This window comes from Alligator sinensis, unplaced genomic scaffold (genome assembly GCF_000455745.1).
Source record: "Alligator sinensis unplaced genomic scaffold, ASM45574v1 scaffold874_1, whole genome shotgun sequence".
Lineage (NCBI taxonomy): Eukaryota > Metazoa > Chordata > Crocodylia > Alligatoridae > Alligator > Alligator sinensis.
Window position 1 is genome coordinate 630,662 of NW_005842302.1, and position 17,982 is coordinate 648,643.

The window sequence follows — 17,982 nt, forward strand, 5'->3', positions numbered from 1 at the left end:
ATAGGATAAAACTAAATACCAAAGAGCATCCAAACACACACAGCAGCTGGCAGGAAAAACAGCAGCCAGACACACGCACACAGAAAGGCAGCTAAAGAGACAAAAGACCCATTTAATACAGTAGTTATTAGCAGTTCCTAATAACTTCATTATCATGATCTTTGATGAGCTTGGAGTGTGCCCAGGGGAGGGAGCCGGGAGGGCACTGATCCTCTCTGGCATATTGGGGCTAACCAGCTGGGATTTACATGATGCACAATAAGTCTTTATTGATTCTAAATGTAATACACCATGGGGAATCATCAGCACTCACAGGGGGTCTGAGCCAAGCCAAGGAGCAAAGCTCAGTCTCCAGTGGGCTTATAATGAAAAAGCTTTGAGACAAAGGGATCTGCTGCAAAGTAGGGACTGGAAGGAGCCTCTGCACTGAAGCATGACAAGAGAGAAGCAAACATGCAGATATGCCTGAAAGAGGCCAAGCAAGGCAGAGGGAGCTTGGGGACACACACATGCATACACACTCTCTCTCAGAGACACACATGCACCGAGGAGAGAGGGTGCAGCTCAGGGTCCTTGACCTTCCAGTCCCTGCTGTTCAGCTTGATTCCAGCCCCTCCAGGAGAATGGCTTTTGTTCTGCTAACCAATGTTTTGCCCGGAACGTGCCCAAAAGAATATGCCCTGAAACAACAGCCTTCAATCCACAGTAGAGCACAAGTAGAAGGCGTGTATTGTCTGTGGATCTGAGCTACGCTCAGTTTAAAATGACCTCCTTCCTAAGATGTTTGGTCTTCCTGAAGGGGACAGAGTGGCATGCATGCTTCCTCAGAACACACGTGGAAAGAGCATCGAGGCGTCGCACCCCTCTTGGGGCACTCATTTCTATGCCCTTTCTTCTCTGGATAATTTCTCCTGCTGCTCCTTATACACTCTCCTGGGGACCTGCACATAGGCAGCTTCACACTAGATCTGCGACTGCACCTGTGGGGAGCTGGCTGTAACCTGCCGGCTGACAGTGGGCAATGGCAGTCCTCATTCTTTATGCCAACAAGCAATCAGGGCTGAGGCTGTACAGTCTGTCTACACCATCTGCCAAGCAACATTTTAATTGGCCCATAAATTTAATCTGAGCCCCATAAAGTTGTCAGGAGGGGAGAGAGATGCTACAGCCTATTTCCAGGTAGATGTGTAAGGGGAAGTTTATAAATCTGTTCACAACCTTCAAGAGATGCTACTGTTCAGGTTTGGGTTCTGGTTACATTATATTTGACAAAGGAAAAGACAAGGGCAAATAGCTAAGATCCAGCCATGACTAGGGCACCCTTGCTACCTGCTTGGCCCCCTTGAGTCCAATGGAAAAGTAACAATTCTTGATTGTAACTGTGGAATTAGTGAGCATTTTGCCAGGCCCTTTTTCTTGATATGTCTGGGATTCCTTCTTCTCGATGTTGCTAAGGAAATAACCATCCATCTCTCTGCTGAAGGACATACAAGATACAAACATCCATCTGAGCTACCGAGCACTTCACACAACTATTCCAGTGAAAAACGCCAAAAGTATTCAAATGCCAGCTTGTCACCACCAGTGTTCATTCAAGGCCCAGCCCAAATCATTAGGGAGGGTAATGCCTTGCCAAAATTCCTGAAGCCTACATCATCCTGCAAAAAAATCAGCTCTTCAAAGACTCAGCCCCCTTGCATTGGCTACTTTTTTGAGAGTCTCAGTTTTACACTTCAGCTGTGGCCACTTTAGTTGCTCTTAATCAGAAAGAGAGGCTGGTAACAATGCGATAGTGATGGAGCCACCCAAGCTAAGTTCTCAGGAGTGGCTGGGAGAGTGTGCACAAGCAAACAGATCAGCTCCTTCACCACTCTGCATATTCATAACTCAGGACCCTGTGACTTGCTGAATGCAGTCCCCTGCTCTCACTGGCACTGTGACTAGAATGCTTTTCATAAAATCCATCTTGAAATTTGATATTTTTTTTTGTCCTTTCTATTCCCATTGGAAAGCTGCTCCAGAACCCAATTCTTCTGAAAGTTAGGAACCTTCTCCCAATCTGTGGCATAAATTTATTCATGGACAGCTTATACACTCTTGTTCTTGTGCCAATGTTGGCTTTTAGCTTAAAAATTATTTTTTTCCAGATATATTTATGGGCAGCAATCATATCCCCTCTCAGCCTTGCCAGGGTACACCTGCCAAGCTGCTCCTACCTCCTCTCAAAAAAATAGGTTATTCTTTCATCCTAGTAATCCTACACATTCTCTTTTATTGTTTCATAGGAGAGGGAGGCCACAGTAATAATAAAAGTAGTTGATACCAACTGGTTGTGACCAGGTGCCAGGCAGCAGGGCTGTGTGCAGTGATGGAGCAGTACCATCCAGCTAAATCCTCCAGGCACTTACACCAGATATCTCATTAACATCAATTCAGGGTTATAAACAGCTAAGAGTCTCTTGCTCTGGAAGAGAGCTGGGAGATCAGGCAAAGGAAAAAGCCTAGAAACAGTGCAGATGAAGGTCTACCTTTGTAAGTACAATCCTGCCTGGGGCCATTCTTATATATTTTAAGAATAAAGACAAATCTCATGAAGAGGGTAGGTCAGGGCCAAGTCTATGTATGTGACGTGGTGGGAATCTCACCTATTATGCAGCTATTGTTTTATTGTCTCCAACAGCATCGGTGCTGCTAATACACTGAGAAACGTCAATTGTGAAAACCTTATTATTCCATTTCAGACAATTCTGGCTATTTTCTGAAATGGGTTGTTTCCCCTCACTAGGGCGGGATACCTTTTACTTGTATGTAAAAACTGTGCTAGGTGTTTGAAAGAAAGAAATCCTGAGTGTTAACAATTTTTTTCCAGTTCCTTTCTTAACCAAAAAAGCAAGTGAAATCAGAGTCTCTGGGGTCCAAGTCTGGGATATGGACAGGGACTGGGACTCTGGTGAAGCATGTCCTGCTTGTGGAGAGCTAAGAAGAGCAGGTCTTCACATTTAAGAATCTATCTTCCTATTCAGAAGCATTTAAAGTCCATGGAGAGCTCAAAGCCCTTGTGTAAGAAAGATCTTGTACCTTTCTGGTACACTTTCCACCTAGTCCTCTGGGGCAATCTTATCCTCCCAACATGGCCTGTCATAACTTCTAGTTGTGTTGTATAATACTAAGAGGCTTTAGCCAGGTCTTTGGCAATGTTGTTCTGGATTCTGTACAAATATAAGTAAATGGGAGCCCTACTTCCAGAATCAAATCCTGCGGAAAAAAAAAAATCTCTGCTTGATTTCTCAGCCATGCTATTTGCAATGCCCGAGTGCTTTCCCTGACATGCTTTCTGGACCTGTAGCATTGATCACACTCCCACTTTGTGTGGGAAAGCATCTGTTTCAGGCTGCCTCACTACTTCCCTCCTGTGTGTAGCAAGCACACATTCCCCATGTGTGCCACAGTGTTTGATGCAGGCGCAGCGTTTCTGGTGTCTAGTGGGTTCCTTGTGTTCTTCCTTAGGCCTTTCACTAACAGTCTGCTGAATTCAGAGACCTATGCCTGCTTTGAGGCAGGTGTATGCAAGGTGGGGTCTGCTCTGGAAGACTATGGGGATGCTACTAGTGACAGGCAATGGATCATCTAACAGCAAGACAGCCAGGCGCACCCTTGAGTGCCAAATTGCTACAAAGCAATGCAAGTCCTTCTCCTGCAAAGAGCACATTTGTAAAGCAGAAAATTCTCTGTGTTCCCACCCTAAATATTTTCCTCCACAGCTTCTAAGGCCAACGGAAATAGCAAAATCCACAAGCTTGAAGGTCTGTAGAGACTGCTGAACATTAAGCATGACCTCATACAGTGTGCCAGAGAAAATATGGCTTTCCTGGGATTTGTTCAGAAAGGAGCTTGTCCAAACACTGTTGTATAGTTAAGATCACTTCAGCCCTGAAATGTATTTCTTACCCACCCTCAGGTTTATTCCCTCTCAAGGACTGAATTCTCAGAACACACACAGCTTGTTAATTGCATTTCCACCAGGTGCGGTAAACCCAGGCAATTCAGAGCGCACATACAACAGTCTCTCACACACTTCGGCTGGTGGGCCATCAGGTCATCCAGCAGATTCAACAGAGTGCTGCCATTCTTATCTGCAAAACCTCTTGCTGCCCACACAAACAACAACTTGCCATATAAAAGCTGCTTTCTGAATGTTACCTTATACCATTTCAGTATAAAAGGCCATTGCATTCATGCAATGAAAAGGTTTTATGTTAAACATCAAGAGATCTATCCTTCAGGTATTCCCAAGGAGAACAAAACTAGTTAGTTCCTGTATAAGAAATCTAACGTCTACCTATTTTTTCTTTATAACAGAACTATCATTACTGTAATTCTCTTCTTCCTTGTATCCAAATACACTAAGCTGCTTCTTGGGGAGAGAGTGGAACCACTATTGCTTCAGTAACTTGCATATGGATGGGGCCAGAAATATCAGGAACAAACCAGTCCTAGATGGGGGTTGGAGTGAAAAAAAATGGTTTCAAAAGTCTCTTCTATCTCTAATATCTGTGCTTCTTAGTTGCCAAAAAAAGAGCTTCATTCAATATTGACTTAGCTCTTGAGTCTGTGGGGAGTCTTAATTAATGTTTGCCAAGAATTTTGAACTGCCTGGATGAAGGGTACTAAGTAGAGTTTTTAATAAAGTTGTAATAAAGTTTAATAAAGTTCAGAAATATGAACTTCACATTAGGTCTGTGTGCAGACATTCTCAGTGTGGGAAAACATGGCAACATCCTTCAGTTGCACAAAACCTTAGAGGCCACATTTTGGTCATGGAGGCAATGTAGCAGACTTTGCTGCATGCTCTTTGCATTTTTCACCTTTTCCCTGTTGCCCTGTGTGTTGTATGTGTCTGAGGAGAGCACTTGCCACTGTACCCTTGCCAGCATATGTCTGTCATCAGTGCTCCTTGCTGGGGAGGCAGCATATGCCAACAGAGGGTTAGCAGTCAGTCATACACCTCTCCCTGAATCCCACAAGCTAAGCTAACAAAGCCTTCCATTGACAATATACCGGTGTGCACCCTGAGAGTTTTGCTGGCATAGTCATTTCAGCCAAGGAGCAAGGGCTTTTCATGCCCCCAGTCAACCACTGTAGTGTAGACTAGACCTGTGTCCTGCCATACTTCAGTGTGTGACAAAGCACTTCACAAAGACAAAGGAACAAGGCAAATGGACTGGCTATGAGCTGCCTCTTCCTTCTGTCAAGATCACATTCATGTCATACACTCTACATGGAGCTGTACAAGGGGACCATTGGGAAGCTGAAGCTAATACAGAATGCAGCTTCCCACTTGTTAATCAGCACATCATTTGGAGAGCAATTTAAACATATTCTCTGGTAACCACACTGGCTGTTTAACAGAATAGTAGCTCTGACCTGTAAAGCCCCAAATAGCCTGGGAGCTGCCAAACAGTGAAGCCAAGCTTCCCGTACCTCCTCCAGTACTACCACCATTGCCATCAGCTGTCACACCCAAACCAGAGCCCTTTCTGAATATATGTAAATCAAAAAATAAAAGGATTTTTTAAGGTGGTCTTTGACTTTGGGTTCCTTAACTTATAGGTCAATTGACCCTCCAGGCAGGCTTCAAAGGCCATCTTTGCCTTCACATGGAGAAGCTGGTGGATGGCCACAGATACTACAAGGGTAGTTTGTTGCGATGTTTTCCAGGCAACCCATTCACCTCACTGAGGAGACTGATGCTTCTGCTTTTACACAAAATTGCATAAGCAGTCCAGAGCTGAAATCTTCCAAATCAACATGGAGCCAGGTATTTATACCATACTCCTCACCCTGGTATCTGAGCACCCCGCAAGCTGAACCCCGGGGTCCCGCTCCTCTTAGAGTCACCAGAAGGAGAATCTGCAGGTGTTTCAAATCCCCAGCCCTCCCCACTCCGGCTGCTAAGATCTCCCCATCTGTTCTACCCTCTCCCAGCAAACAACGCCCGGCTCCAAGCCCCTGCCTGGCACTGGAGAAGGGGCAGGGGAGGGACTGAGCTCTCTCTATAGCCGAGAGCCATAATCCCCTGGCCACAAGGAACAAATAGGACCAGGTGTGTGTATGGGCAGTTGGGAGGGGGGAGGTAGGTATTATGAAGGGGTAAAAAGGACCTGCAGCTGCATTTTAATCTCCTTTGAGGAGCTAATTGGTGTGTTCCGACCCCCTGGAAGCAGTCAGCCTCCCCGCTCCCCCAGGCAGCTCCTGCCAAGGGACCCACATGCCAGCCCTCTCTGGGCCGGCTCCTGCTTTCTGCAGGGAAGCTCCTGGCAGGGGGAAGAGCCGCGCTTGGGGCTTGACCGGCCCTGGGCAGCCCCCGCCGGCTGCGGCTGCGGCTGCTGCAGCGCATGGAGGCCGGTTCTGCCCCGGCCCCGGTGCAGGAGGCGGCAGCAGCCCTGCCAGGGCTGAGCCGCGCTGACATTTGCAAGCTGTTGCCATGGTCGCCCGGGGACTTTTGTTTTGAAGTGGGATTTTTTTTTCCTTCATCCCTACCTCCTTTAAGATGACGTCATGGATGTCCACGGTGGTGACAGGCCACCTGTGGGTTGATCAAGGGTTTAAAGAGACAGTCTCCAGCTGCAACAGGACTATTGTCTCTGCACCTGATAAAAAGGACGGGGGGAACCTGTACGCCCCATCCCAGCCCCCCCCACCCCAGCCCTCCGCCAGCCGGCTGCAGGTGGCTGGGAGAGTCCAGGGGGCAAGCTGTGCCCACAGCGCGGCATCGCTGCCATCCCTCCCTCAGCCCCCACCGCCCCCGACCCCCTGCAAGACATCATGAAAACCAGAAGCAGCCTCTTGTGAAACCCTCCCTCTTTGTAGTGGAGGCTGAGCCGCGCACAGAGCCGCCTCGCCCGGAGCTGGAGGCAGGGAGCCCCTTCCAGCGCCGCAGGTAAGATTCCTTCCTGGCTTGATGTCCTCCCCGGAGACCTCCGGGCGATTCCTCCTCCCTCCCTGTGCTTTGCCTGCCTGGGGCAGGGAGCTGGAGAAAGTTTGCCCATGGGATCCTCCCCTGCCTGAGTTACCCCCCACCCCCGCCCAGCCTGGCTCCAGTGCGAGTGTCTAGACTGGCAACAGGTAGGGCGCCAGGGCGGCTGGCAGGGACGGTGTCTCCCCTCGGAGATCCCAGGGAGCCGGGCTAGGGCATCCCTGCAGCCTGTGCCCACCCCACTCAGCCGCCGATTGCCTTGCAGAGGCATCCGGGACCAAGTGGTGCTTAGCAAAGCCGGGGCTGGAGGGAATGCAGCCCCCTCCCCTTCCCCCCCAAGGGACTCTGGAGCCAGAGCTCTTTGCAGGGCACCCCTCCTCCCGGCCTCCCAGCAGCAAACCTGCATTGAGAGGGCGAGAGGCAGAGCTGGAGTTGCTGGCACCCCCAGCCCGGCCCCGTCCCAGGCCCCTGCCGATCGCACCGCGTCGCTTGTTGCGTCTGCCCCTTCTCCGGCTGCTCCCTTGCTCCCGGACTTTCCTCCCCTCCGCCCGCTGGAGCTGCATCTCGCCCTCGGGCTCTGGACCACAACACGGGCTGCGGCGATGGATGCCGAGCCCCCGCGCCGCCCCGGAAGACACCCGCCCCTCAACTCTTTAGTGGCCAGGGGCCGCTTGTTCCCGGGGAGCCGGATGCCTTCTCCTAGCTCTGGTGGAAGCGGGGTTGCCAGCATTTCCTGGAGCCCCCTAGTCCCGGCCACAGGAGCTCTCCATGACAGCGAGCCATCCTTTCCTGGAAAATGGTAATTGCCCTTTTGCAAGGTGTCTCTGAACGCTAATAATCCGATTCGTGAAAGCCCTGATCGTGTTGTCTGGCATTGAACAAATTGCTCCCAGGTTCTCTCTCTCTCTTTCTCTCCCCCCTCCACCCTCTTTGATATTTTATATTTTTCCTGGCAAGGGGAGGGCACCGGGTGGCTTTGAATTCTCTCCAGTGCAAATGGAATTGGAGAACAATTGCTCCCTGGGAGCTAACAAAGGGGCTGCGCTGTGTGTCTCTGCTTCCCCCAACCACTCAGTCGCTGATCATTAAGCGGTGACAGTGAGGGGAATTCATGGCCAGCGTCCTCCTGGCTGCAATTCTACATTGCACAGAAAATGTGTCCTTCCCCTCCCCGGTCTCTGTGCTCCTCCGCCGGGAGAAAGCAGCTGCTTCCTAGGCGAGCTCTCCCACAGCCAAGGGGGACCCCAGCAGGTGGGCATAGAGGTGGGTGGCACCTCGAGCTGGCTGCAAAGTTAAAGCCACCTTTACTCAGGGGAGGTTGAGTCTCCCAAATCCTCCTGCAGGTGTGGTCCTCGCCTGGCGCCGGCATGCCCAGCCCGCGGGAGGGGGGCAGGAGGCTGTCTGGGCGGATGAACTTTTCATGGTCTGGGGCGTCTGTCCTGTCCCGTCGTGTCCTTAATAATTGAAAAGCTCGCGTTGAGCTGCCTTTGTTGCACCTCGGGGAATGGGAACCAGGCCATGACAGGCAGGCGATCGCAGCAGAGCCCCCGAGTTTGCCCGGGGAAGAGGCGCGGCTGCTACCCCCGCGTCCGCGGCCGTGCGGAGGGGAGCGGAGAGTCGGGTTTCAGCACCGCCGGGGCGGACAGCGCCCGCGCTACCCGGTGCTGAGGGACAGCTCCGGGCAGCACCACGCCCCGACAGCGCCTGCCTTCCCCGGGAGACCCCGGCTGGGAGCCCGTGGTCACTGCAGCCTGAGGGATCCTGAGTGACGCAGGGAAGATGTAGTTTCAGGGGGATTTGTGGGGCTTTCTTGGCTCTTTCTGCTTTTATTCCCCCCCTGCCCCTCCAGCCTCAGGGAATAACTCTAACGCAGCATGGGCTGGATGTAATCTCTTCTTATAAGCATGACAGACACTCCTGCAGTGGGTATACATTGGAGCGTGTTGCACCGACCGGCTTAGATCATGTCAGACTCAGGCGTCCAAGCCTGCTCCCAGGTGTCTCTGGTTCAGACCAGCCCCTGGTGAGATTCCTCACTTTCACTCGCTCATCCCAGGTCACAGCTGGTCCTAGGTGTCTCTCCAGGCTGAATGGGCACTGTCACCTTCGGGGAAGCCCTTACAACTAGGTCAGTCAATCCCTGACAAAGAGCTTAGTGTCTTCTTACCCATGCTGAGCATTAAGCTGTGTCAAAGATGCCCAGAGACACGGGGCATGGTATGATACCAGACCCTGGAAGTTTAATTATGCTGTCTCTCTAGGGGCTGTTGTGCAAAATGGGAGGACTCTGCTGCTTTGGAAGCAAAGCTACCAGGTGTGAGGGTGGAGCAGGAGGAGGTAGTGAGGGGCTGACCCTCACCAGGTCTCATCTGCTAATTGAAAGACTGTGCCAGTGTCACCTTGGGAGGGGAACACAGATATGGCAGAGTAAGACTGGGGAAAGCAGAGATGCCAAAGTCACCTTTGCCCTGGTTTGGGGGACTGCTGTGTGCTAGCCTGCAACTCCTCTGGCTCTGAGAGGAGGGATACAGTCAGGCTCCAGTAGAGGTAAGTGTGTTATTCTTTCCTGGGGATTTTATTGTAATTAGGAGGGGTTGGTGGGCTGTGGGGAGAGAACTGCAGCCTGAGAGAGGCTAAGAGAAGCAGGAAAGAGAGGTCACTTGTGTATTTTTTTCTCTGATGCAGAACTGTATAAACATGGTTATTTTTAAAACTATTGGAATTCTGCAGCGTGGTTCTCCCTGCCTAGCCTTTGCTGAGGTTTGTGTATCAGTGGAGCAGATCTTCAGTGAGGGTAAATGAATATGGGCCCCTCCAAGGGAGAGAGGATTCAGGAACTTAACACAAGCTGAGGATATGTCCCTAAGTGTCTGTCTGAGCTGTGGATGCAGTGGGGAGATATTCCCCACACTGGGGTGAAGTCAGTCTCTCTAGGCAGCTCCTTTTTACCCCAATTGCAGAGGTGGGTTTCAGGTGCACACTGGACAGATGAAAAGGTTAGTTACCAGAGATTCTGTTAAACACCGTGTCCACCATCCCCATCACGCAAAGATTTCTCAGAGCAACTGAGCCAAAATCCCAGCTTCTCACTGTGTCCATTTATAGAGAAGGTCACCATTTCCCATTTATTCCTCCCAGCTTCCCCTTATTCACATATAGACCAACATGTTGCTGAGGTTTCCTTGCATTGTTGCTGTGGTCTTGTGGTCTGAGGTGTGTCTGATGGCATCTGATTTATTTTCCAAAATTGCCCAGGGTGGGGCCTCCCTTTGTTTGGAATGGCAGAAATACAAATGAATAAAACAGGGAAATCTCCATATGGGTGAAAATCTGGGGTTGCTACTCTCCTGAGTTTGAACATTTGCTTCTCCTGTTGCAGCAGCAGCAACACAAGGAGCTGGAATGCATTGATTCACATTGAATCAAACTGTTTTCTTATTGAGGTTTGATGTGGGAAGTAATGTTTAGGGGATCTGGGGGAAGGCAGAGTAAAGGGGAAAGTGGCTGAGGCCATTCTAGCTGTGTATCAGCATGCTTTCAACCAGAATGGTGAAAATTACCTCTGCAGCTGCCCTTCTGATGCACCGTGGGGTTCTGATGCTTTGCCTTTGAAATGAAGCTTTGTGGGGTCAAACCTAAGAATCCGGGTATTGCTGCTCCTTTTTAATAACTATCAACTAGCCCCCTATGATACTGTCACTGCAGGTAAAAACCCCTTGCTGGAGCACTCCAGCTTGCATCTAGGGCTGACACAGGTGACGGGGACCAGTTGAGTGCTACTATCCAAAGAGCACTGACAACTGAACACTTTTTGGAAGAGAGATTGGAGACTTGTATATCCACAGTATGAATGAAGGAGCTAAAAATAATCACCTCTGCAGGCAGTGACTGCTAAGGTAGATGCAGAAAATCTGCCAGCTCCCCCAAAGCACTATGAAGAGGGAGTGTCTTGTTTCTTGAAAGCCTGTGTAGTAAAGGATGGAGCTTTCAGATTCTAGGGTGAAATCAACAGAGCCATCCTCACTAAAAGACATGTTTCCTCCAAAGTATCTCCTATGCCTTATGCCAACCACTGAGCCATCTCAGGAGGCTCTGGGGAAGGACTGGAGCTGTGTTAAGTTTGCAATTAGTGACAAATGAATAGCACACAAAGGATATCAGTAAGGCCATGTTAGTGTAGTATCTGCTAGTGCTGCACAAAGAACTACAGGTGTGTCAGCTACTACGCAGGAGGTGCTGAAACTACGGAAGTGTTTGGGAGTCAATTGAAACCTGCCTTAGGGAAGTTCAATGGTTAACACTTCTGAAGGATGTAAAGATCCTGGGGGAGGGAGTGTATGTTGCAATTGTCAGCTGTGGTGAGGACACTGCTAGTCTCCTGTATACTGAAAATTAGAAATGCTAGATTGAGTCCTGCTGTGGTTTCATCTAGCCTGAATGAGTATGATGTCAAATCACAAGTCTCCTCCACAGTCCTGATGAGGATGGGGCTAGTCACTTCTAAGATCTATGGTTTAGCTTGCATCAGGCAGTTCTTTCTGATTAATCTCTCCAGGAATGGTGGGATTGAGATTAGCCATAATGTACTAGATCAAATACTGGGTCATGGAGTGACCTGTGGGGTATGGTAAGGACATTCTTTGATTTAAAACTTTATCAAGTAAAGCATGGAAGGTCAACACAAGTATCAGAGAGTTTGCTGGTCCAGTTTGTTGAGGAAGAGGATGACTTCCTTGAGATTCCATTTGGAGGACCATTGAGTAAAGCAACAGGTATAAAATTGCCAAGGTTATTTAGGGAAAATCATAATTGTGTTTGCAACCTCAGCTGCATGTAGGAGCAGAAAAGAGAAAATTCCTGATTTAGGGGTAAGATAATACCCATCAGATCCCACTTAATGGGAACTAATGACCCATAGGTGTATTCTAGAAGGGATATCCTTTAATGTAATAACCCCTGAAGGAGGTGGGGGGTTCAGTCACTTCTCTTTGCCCTTTAGAGCACTAGTAGTATAGTAGGAACTGTTTGGGAGGTATACTTAACTGTCTCTGGTGAGTACTAGATATCTACAGCTATAGACCTACTATTATTACAGTAGTGCCTATGACGTGTTAGGTACTGCAAGAACTTATCAATAGGAAAAATCTTGGTCCTGAAGAGTTTAACATCTTAAAAGATGAATAGAAGAATGGAGAAAGTGGTATATCTTAAAGATGGATAACCCAATGGGGGCTTATGTATACATTAGACATACATTATTCTTTTTATCTCGTTAAAAATCCTAGGAATACCAGTATATACACAAATGCATGAAAAGGAAATTACAGTTGCAAAAGGTAGAGCACAAAAGTTAGACATGACCAGAGCTTAAATTGCTTGTGCATCCTCAACTTCTATACCCTAAGAACATACTTGTTCCCCTTAAAATAAATATGAACATTTCCAGAGAGAAGAAAGATAGAAACTGTTCAATCTGTCTATCAACCAGTGTCTATGTACACCTTATTTCTTGATCTCCACTCTAATATGATCACAGTATTTTTGGAACACTTCCTTACTCAAAAGGCCTTCATTCAGGATAGCAGTTGAGCCTAAAGTAAAACGCAAGGCTATTTTCACGAATTGGGACCACATTGTGCAAGATATGATGTGTTACCTCTGAGTCAGGGAACTTGTGGATATAATTGCATGCAATCCTGGAATTATGAATTAAGTATTGAAAAATCAGAGCACACAGGGCAGAGTAAAGGTTAAATGAACAGCTCTAACTTCAATTTTCCAAATGTTTTAATGTTTGGGATAGCAAAGAGAAACACGATGCAAGTTTTAGCCAATATACACCTGATCGCATAGGGCTTCAGTCTCCGTGATTCATATATAAAAATGAAGATTTCCCCTGCCCAAATGCAGATCCACAGAGAAGGGACAAGCGGTCTCTTCTTTTGTGCCATTGTTGCGATTTGGTATCAACTGTGTAGCATCTGCAAGGAAATTTCAGGCAACGAGGCCACCAGGAACTAATGACCCACCTTTGTGTCTCTAGTCCCCAGATCAGTGTGTGTGCACACAGAATATGCAGCTTTTGGGGGATAATATGCAGTCTCTGAAAATCCAGCCTATTAACTCTGTTAATTCTATTGTTTTCTCTCGTCAGGCCCCCCTGCACCCACGAGAGAGAGCGGCACAGAGCCCACTAATTACACTAACAATGGGCATTCTGCAGTGTGTCTTTCTGTTTGTCAGTTTGATTATTTTCTGACAAAGGCAGCACTTTCAGGGGGGCTGTTCTCCTTTCTCAGACAGTGCAGGATACAGCCGTAAACATCAGGAATCCTCTGGTTGCAGTGAGCAGCTGGAGAGGGAAGCTTTCTGCCTGCTCCCCCTTGCTAATATTGGCACAGGCTTTTGCAGAGATATTTAGCTAGGACCTAAACTGAATCTTTCCTGGATTTACTCCCAAGACTGACATGGCCTAATCACCTGGGAAGGAGGCTCTCTCCCCAAGTCTGCAACTGATGACCAGTTTATCTTCTAGACAAATGCTCTATATGCTCTTCACATCCCTTGTGGCATTGCTTGCAAGCTGGAAGACCAGCCCATCTGCTTAAATTCCCTAATCCAGAGGCAAGAGGGGATAGGACTTGGGTGCCCCAAATCCACTCAGCTCACCTTCACCCATGCTTGCATCCTCATGGAATAGCCTGATTTAATTAGCATGCACAAGTGAGGTCCTAGCACCCCAGCTCCATTTAGACTCTTCCTCCATTTGGAAGTGCAGCTGACCTGAATCAGGCATGTCCCACATGACCCACAGGAGATGTCACACCTCCCCTTGATGGTGCAGACTTCCTGACTCCTCTGAGGGAAAGGGCAATAGCTGTTACTACACGGGGAGCAGGGCAATCAAGATGTTAACTCACAGCCCGAGGATCTCTGCCTCTGCCAACCACACAACTATGGGACCCAAGAGAAAACTGCTGGAAGCAACTGGACTGGGGGCAGGGGGAGAGGGATGATCCTCTCTACTTCTTTCCTTTCCGTCCTCTTTCTCTCTGTTGCTCCTTTCCCTCCTCGCCCCCAAATAACCGGACCATCTGGCTGCATTCGTACATGTTAAACAAATGTTTGACTCCATTATCAGCCCGTGCCTTTCCTCCCCCCACACTCCAGACAGATGGAGGCTGAACGTGCGCAGAGTCCGGACCTGCAGCATTCATGTGTGTGAATGATAAAATTGAATTATTTATGACCATGTGAATAAGGCTGACTGCTGCTGAGGCCAAACGGAAAGGGCTCCATTACGTGGCAAACACCTGTTGCTATGGAGCTCAGCTCCTTCTCCCCCCTTCTCTCACTGGCTCCAGGCATAATTACCTCTTCACACCAAGCTGGATTTCTGATTATTGCAGTGTGAGGCAGAGTTGCCCACCTTCTCCCATCTCTTCCGTTCCTGCCTTGCCTTCCCTCATGCAGTCTGAGTGCACCTTAGCGTTATGACTGCCATGTTCAGGACAGTTGCGGGGAGATATGGGATGGGGAACAGGGGAGAGCAGACAGGCTTATTCTGGCTAGCACTTATAGAGCATAGTAGTAGCCCAGTGCCTCACCCATGGTCAAGGGTTCACCTTGGAGTTTCCACAGTGAATGGGCTCACCATTTCACAGAAGGGGCACAGAGAGACTGGGACTCTCCCAGATTCAGGTACGAAGAACTGGGACTTGGACCTGGCTTTCCCCTTTTCTTAAACTTCCTCCTCTCTTCTTATTGTATCAGATGCATTCCCAGGGCAGGGTCTGGACAGTCAGAGCCATATGTCCCATTGGCTCAAAGAATCAGGCAGCCAAGGATTCCAGCCATGGTGTAGGGTTACCCTCCTCCTAGGACACATAATGAATCCCTTCTTCATGAACAGGACTCTCTCTATTAGTGCACAACCCTCTCTATAATCCCATCTGTTGGTGGGTGGTTGGGAGCTGAGAGCAGCCTCCTTTGCTCACAGTAATGAGGGAGAGGATGACTCCATCCACTCTTTCAAGGACCTTCAGAGGGGCTGTGGAGAAGTAGCAAAGAACCCCTCTGAGGCTGCATTCGTTGCCTTAATTGGGTTGTGAGCAGATCCTGGGCTATCCATAAATATGACAGTGTCCATTCCAACTGTGGAGGGATTAGCCCCTGCTGGATTCGGCTTGGTGGGAAATAATCTGAGTCTTCCAAGTTCATGGAGCTTGGGAATGAGATCTGGTTTGTGCCTCCCAACATGGCGAATGTGAAAGGTTGGTAGGGCTGGACCCACAGAGGTTCCAGAGGATCAACATGTCCCTTGTGCTCCAGCTGTGTCCTACAGTCCTTTCCCCATCACATGTGAGTGACTAAGTTCTGTCCAGCCGGTTTGAGAACACCAGGCAGGCTCCAGCCCCTGCCTTCCACTGGCCTCTCTCCTCTCGAGCTCCGGATCTGACTCACGTTGTCAGTTGCCGTATGTACACGGCCACTCACGCTCCTTCCCCCATTGCACGCGCCCCCGACTGCCTCCTCAGCTCCTGACAGTCTCTTTGCCCACCCGCTGTGAGGTGCTTGCTGCAATGCCCTGACATCCACTGTAAGGAAGAACTGCTTTTCCAGAGGTGGAAGGAGAGGAAATCATGAAAGGGACTGGGCTCAGCTGGGGACCAGTTTAGGCTGCCCTACCAGCTTAGGCTGGCAGCCCACATTTGGTTCCCATGGGCAGGATTGTGATGTCATGTACAGGCACCAGAAGCCAAAATCTGCTCTGTGGAGCCTTTGCTGTGACTGAGTCTATGTGCACACTTTCTGTTAACCCTGTGTTCCTTGTGCCCTTGCACCTGTCTCCTGGGTTCATCCAGAAACCCTCCCTACCCCTCCATCTGGGGAGGAGTTCCTTCCCCACACCTGACAAGTCAGAATCAGTTTGCTCCCCTGTGAACAGATGCTCCCCCATCCTCTCCACAGTCCCTAATTTCCAATGCCAGATCCCCCGCCTAGTATCAGAAATGCAGACATGCAGAACCAAAGGGCTGAGACACTCCATACAGAGGAGTGAACCTCTTTTCCCTCCCACCCCCACGCCTGAAAGAATATAACACAAACACTTGGTGTCTTTGCCATCATGACCATAACCCCCTGGAGCACAACCCCGCACTCTAGGCAGAAGGCAGAGCTGCTCTCTCAGGGGCGTGGCCCATTTCAGAGCTGTCAGCCTTGCAGCCAGCTCCCTGCAGTGATAAGCTAGGTTCTGGCGTATACAGATGATCCCTTAGCATGTTAATACTCAGAGAGAGGGAACTGAGAGATGCATCCCTGAGAGTTTTGGATGGTGTCTTGCAAGTACATGGCTGGCTTGCTGGTGCACTGATAACCAATCCCCGCTGAGTGTTTGTGATGGCACGAACCGTGCCTGACGGTTCTCTTAAGCTCACGGCTTCTCAGAGAATCCCCATCAAGTCAGCTCCAATGAAAAGGAGGCTGGACTTTTCCTGCCAAGTGCACCCACCCTACCTGGGCACTGATAGTGATGCTAGGCGCAGGCTGGCTCTCACATCCTCCTCTCCGCTGTGGGAGAGAGTCTGCCAGGAGGGCACCAGGAGTAACCAAGGGCAGACCTAGAATCTCATGCACAGTTCTGTTCACGATGCTGGAGCTAAGACAGAGAGGGCTCTCCGGGGCTGAGGGGAATGGCTTCAGTCCCTGCAGCAAGCAGCTGTGACTCCAGTATATCTAAGGAGCAGATCTGTTGGGTAAAAAGGGATGAGACACGGTGGGGGGTTGCTGTTCTTCTCACTCACTGCAGGGTTACAGGTGGGCACTCAGAAACATCCCTGGTATGGCTGAGTTTTACCCCGAGGTCCCTCTTGTAGCCCACTGGCCACTCCTGGGGCTTCAGTAGGGGACGAGGAGCAAGGCTTCATGATGGTCTAGAGAGAGGGCCTAGCTATTCACTAACATAGAGGGTGACATGACCCTTAGCAAAACCTTTGAGCCACCGGGGCTCAGTCCCTGCTGCCCAGGGGACTCTGGGAATTTCCAACCAGCCCAGAGTGGTTCAGGTATTGCATGGGACAACCGCCAGGGCTCTACATCTGAGCAAGGGGGCACAGGGGAGCAGCGTGGGAATGGCCACTCCTTCGCTTTTGGTTTAGCTTAGGCCTAGCCCCTGCTCTACTGCAGACAGAGCCCAAGAGGGTGCTGCAGGCTGCCCCTTCCTTGCGTGCCAGCCACACTGCTGTGGGCATGAGGCCAGGAGGGGAAGCACCTGGCCCCTGGGAGAACAAATCTGTGTCTGTCTAGTTAACATAACCCCTGAGGTAAAATAAAGAGAGAGCTAATTGTTACCATAGTTACATGAAGTGGCCTTTCTAAGGGAGCCGCGTCATTGCTGCTGTCACAGGGTTAAGGTGGTGGGGGAAGGGGACGTGTTTTCTTTGGAAAAACCATGGCAACAGATATTTCTAAGGGAACAGCTGTGCGTGTGTGTCGAGGCTGTGGGGAAGGGGCTGGGTTTTTAGATGGTGTAGACACTGTCAAAGCAAAAGCAACAGGTACCACCCAGTAGAAGGCATTGCCAGGGGCAGACCCCGCCAGTCTGCTCAGGGAAAGGGAAGGCAGATGAGATTTTAGCCTCCCGTTCGGAGCCCTCTCTCTAGTGCTACCAGCGGCTGGGAGCACTGTGAAGCCTGGCAGTCAGTCCCCATGGATGGGAATATATCTTCCCACAGAAGCAGTGCCAATGGGTGCTGGAAGCAACAGGATGAGAGGAAAAAGGGCAATGGTAACGGCCTCTCAGCCTCATAGATCTGCATCTGCTGTCAGTGAGGGGTGTCAGCTCAGGAGAGGCCAAGCCTGCAATAGCAGGGGTCAAAGTAGGGTGATTGCAAAGACACAGCTAGGACTCCAGTCTCGTTTATTCACTCCCCAGGTACCTGCTTCTGAGGAGACCTTTGCTAAGGGGGGTGTCTGCCAGAAGGGGAGGTGCCAGGAGCACTCGTGCC